Source organism: Manis javanica, chromosome 14, assembly GCF_040802235.1.
Source record: "Manis javanica isolate MJ-LG chromosome 14, MJ_LKY, whole genome shotgun sequence".
NCBI lineage: Eukaryota > Metazoa > Chordata > Mammalia > Pholidota > Manidae > Manis > Manis javanica.
The window spans coordinates 30,633,583-30,638,372 of record NC_133169.1 but is presented as its reverse complement, the minus strand read 5'-3'; the positions used below and the strand labels follow the sequence as shown (position 1 = coordinate 30,638,372).

Sequence of the window (4,790 nt, the reverse complement as noted above, 5' to 3'; positions counted from 1 at the left end):
CACCTCCAGGAGGACACATCTAGCTCTCAGGGCTGGTCCCTCTGGCCTGTCGTCTCTGCCATGGGAGTAGGAATGCAGACATGCTAAGGACAAAGCTGCTTGGAATGTGAAACCCACAAGGACAGGGCACTGCCCCAGAGTCACGCGCTCCCACTCTGCACTTCAAACGTGCAAGACATAAATGCAGGCTGTTGGTTAAGGCACTGACAGTCTGCTGCGACTACCTCAGTGTCCTTATATGTATTCTGCTGGAAATGTCATTAAGACCCTTACAAAGTTCTTGTTTAAGTAGTAATACCTCCAGCCTCCAACTCTAAGCTGCATGCCTTCCATGCATGTTGCCCTGAGCATCACTCACAGAGCTCTATCCGCACTCTTGGTAATGATGTGTGACAGCCCTGCCCCCGCCCCCAAAAGACTGTGACAAATCAGAAAACAGAAATGTCTCGCAAACTATGTGGTGTCATTGCTATTTCTGATAGTACAAGGGTATAGACAATTTCAAGAAACTCTTTAGAAATTTCCATCTCAATTTATTGTGCTATAGTTTCAGGAATACTCATGTCTTAGTTCTGTTAGAATAAGTTCACTTGGGTTTAGGCAGAGTTGTATTTGTGCAATAGCATAACAAAGCAGACAACAGATTCAATGATGCACTTTGTGTTTTTATACTTATTTGCATAATTTTAAAAATGACCTTCATTTTATGTGGGTAGAAAAATATATTTGTGTAATAACTTATTTGTAATAAAGTAACTGAGTGGTAATCAAATGTGGATAACAGGTAAATTTATTTGCAGTCAAATGGAGGTTAAGTTAAGCATGAATTACAAGCAGAGACCTGTGCATCTCATGAAATGAGAAGCCCACACCTCTCCTGTATTCATATGCCTCTGAGACAACTCACTGTCATGGATTCATCTCCTTGCAATTCCAAATGAAGAATATATCACAGTACGTCCAGCTAGAATTTCTTGCTTCTGCCCAAGACGTCACATATAGTGAAATGAAAAAGAAAAGATTTCATGTGTTCGGAAACAAGGGAAACTCTATGGATACTTCTTTCCATGCATACTTGTGTGAAAGAAAACATAATATACATTTTCACATAGGTTTTTTAATTAAAAAATGAATAATAGATAATTTATTGGTATTTAAAACAAAACTGTGTAACTCATGGTGCTTATTTGCTTAAGAAATAATAATATATCTTCTTCAAAAATTAACTCAGCAAATAGTATTCCTATCTAAGAAAATATATTTTGAATTCTTGTTAGTTGATCAAAACTGATATGGCATTTTTACAGATTTCATTTTTAACAATATAACATGTAAAATTACAGGAATGAAGACTAAGCCAGAAATTACTGCCTTTGAACTAAAATCAGCCCTTTTTAGTGACAATTCAAAACTCTCAAATGGAGAGAGTGTGAATGTCATAATTTTCAACACCACTCCTGGTTCAAAAGGTCAACTTCTATTTTTTGCTGTGTTGATCGCCTTGCTGAGAAGTCTTTGCAGGGCACCCTTCACCTCTTTGTTTCTCAGGGTGTAGATGAGAGGGTTCAACAAAGGTGTGACAACGGTGTAGAAGAAGGTGAAAAATTGCCATTTTTTGAAGCAAAGTCATTTTTAGGGTCTGTGTACACCATAGCGATTGTCCCATAAAATACGACGACTACGGTGAGGTGGGAGGAGCAGGTGGCAATGGCCTTCTGCTTTCCCTCCTCAGACTGGATTTTCCCCAGGGCTTGAGCTATGTATACATAAGAAGTCAGAATCAACCCCAGTGGTACGATGGTGAAGAGAACAGCAGAGATGGTCATCTGCCACTCATCAGCAGAGGTGTCTCCACATGCCAGGCTTAGGAAGGCAGGAATCTCACAAAGAATGTCATCCAGGCGGTGGTGGGCACAGAGAGGCAGCTGCAAAGTGATGGGAGTTTGGACCACAGATAACATCAGCCCTGACAGCCAGGCCACGAACACCAGCTTCCAACAAAACTGCTGATGCATGATGACGTTGTAGTGCAGGGGCCGGCAGATAGTGACGTAGCGGTCAAAGGCCATCACCACCAACATGACATCTTCTGTGGGACCAAGACAGAGCAACACACACAGTTGGATGACACAGCCTGTGTAGGTGATGCTCTTGTCTGGCCCCCACAGGTTGGACAACATCTGGGGCACAGCAGCTGTGGTGAAGCAGAGATCCAGGAAGGAGAGATTGCTGAGGAAGAAGTACATGGGGGTGTGGAGACGAGGGTCCGCACAGGAGAGCAGGATGATGGTCAGGTTGGAGAGGACGATCATGGTGTACAAGAGGATCACAGCCCAGAAGAGAGCAATTTCCAGATCAGGCCATTCGGAGAAACCAAGGAGGATGAAGCCCCCTGGGAAGCTCTTGTTTGCCATCACTGGTGCTCTTAACACTGGGATTTGGATGTAATTGTATCCAAGGTTTGCAAGGTTTGTAAATAAGTTCTGTGGGGAGGGTACACTACCATTTGTTTAGAGAATGAAAGCGTTTGTTTTCCAGGGGTTCTTGGGACATTAGGCATTGGATTTTCCCCCTGACATTAGGAAAATGTGATACAAATCTTTTCCACAATGTTGTATTTCCTGTAAAAGAGGTTTTTGTGAGATATTACAATGGAGATTTATCTCTATAATATAATCCAATACTTTTATAATTAACACAGATCTAATGCATGTTCCTTTCCAATTGTCTTTTTTAGTCATTATGTATCTCTAATATGCTTATAATTAAGTGTTAAACACAAAGTAGTGTCTTTCAAATTAGTTGTCTACATACATATATATCAGGTTTTAATTTCCATTGTGTGCTGATGTTAAAAGAAACATGTGAAATGGAGACTATCCCAGAAAGAAACCTGTCTGCTCTAAATATAGAGTCTTTGATACCCTAAGCATAAATCATTCTCTGAGTCTAAAGAACCACCTTCGAATAGGAGATATATGAATTTTTAAATAAGACTATCCTAGGGCAGATACCTGGTACTTCTACCTCAGCTAAATTAAATTACTAAGTAAGCAAGTTTAAAATCCCAAGGTACTATTCTTTTCTTGGAAATGGTAATAACTCCCACTTCAGAAAATTCATCTCCAGGTGAGAGGAAATAAATGTATAATAGTCCTTGCTACTTTTCAGGAAATAAACACTTCACATCATAAAACTAGTAGAATGTAAAACACTATAATTTCTGTCTAATTATCATCTCATAAATATCTCATTTTCCTTTAATAAACAATTGGGAATATAAGATGAATATTTTAAAAATAATAATTAAAGAGTAGATATAGATCAAAGAGACAAAATCATGAAATCTGATTAGTTCAAAGCTCTGCATCATAGGAAGGGTGGGAAGATTTTGCATTGCCATTACCTGTATAATTCTGACCTATGGAACACAGTTTTTGGGAAAATAATGCTGGAATATTAATTATAATATTAATAATAATAATACTAATATGGCATTATTTCCAAGAACTGTAGAATAGTCCATAGGAAATCCAACATCATTTCATGTTAAAAACTCTCAAAAAAATGGTTATAGGGGAACATATTTCAACAAGGCCATATATGAAAAACCCTGACATCATACACAATATTGAAAATCTGAAGAACTTCCCTCTAAGATCAGGAAGAAGATAGGGATGCAACTTTCACCACTTTTATTCAGCATAGTTCTGGAAGTCCTAGCCATGGAAAACAAGAAACAGGTATAAAAAGCATCCAAGTTGGTAAGGAAGAATTAAAATTGTTACCATTTGCATATGATGTGATACCATAAATACAAAACATGAAATTTACCAAAAAGCTATGACAACAATTGGATTCACTAAAGGTGCAGGGTACAAAGTCAATATAGAGAAATCTGTTGTATTCCTATGTACTAATAATGAACTAGCACAAAAAGAATCAAAATTCAATTTCACTTACAGTTGCATCAAAAAGTAGAAAATACCAATTAATAAATCTCACCAAGGAGGTGAAGACCCATGAAAACTATAAGACACTGATGAAAGACATAGAAGAAGACATAAATACACGGTCATCTATTCTATGCTCATGAATAGTAAGTATTAATATTGTCAGAATGCCCATCCTGTTCAAACAATTTAGAGATTCAATGCAATCCCTGTCAAAATACCAATGGCAGTTTTCAAAGAACTGGCACAAATACTCCTGGAATTCATACAGATCCACAAAACACCCAGAATAGTCAAAGCAATCTTGATAAGCTGAGCAAAGTTGGGGTATTACACTCTCTGATTTCAAGCTATATGACAGTGCTACAGTAAACAAAATAGTGTGGTACTGGTACAAGAACAAACCCTTAGATCAGTAGAACAGAATGGACAGCCAAGAAATATGTGTGACTAGAGGAAAGGGTATAAAAGGGGCAAAGACAGTTTCTTCAATAAATGGGAAAACTGGACAATTACATGCAAGAGAATGAATCTGGTTTACTGTCTAACATCATCTGTAAATGTAAACTCAAAATGGATTAAAGACATACAGAACATGAAACCCCAAAACTCTTAGAAGAAATCATACGCAAAAATTTCTTGAACATAAGCATGAGTAATTTTTATTTTAGACATGTCTCCTGGAGTAAGGGAAACAAAGGTAAAAATAAACAAGTGGGACTCCATCTTACTAGAAGATTCTATAAAGCAAAGGACACCATCAACAACGTGTAAAGGGAACCTACAGTATGGCAGAATATGTATGAAAATGATATATCTGATAAGGGGTTAAAATGG

General features: G+C 37.8%; 1 pseudogene; it reads right to left on the bottom strand.

Moving 5' to 3' along the window:
* Positions 1-1,470: 1,470 nt before the first annotated feature.
* LOC108389307 (olfactory receptor 2H1-like) lies at positions 1,471-2,414 on the bottom strand (annotated as a pseudogene).
* Positions 2,415-4,790: the final 2,376 nt, after the last annotated feature.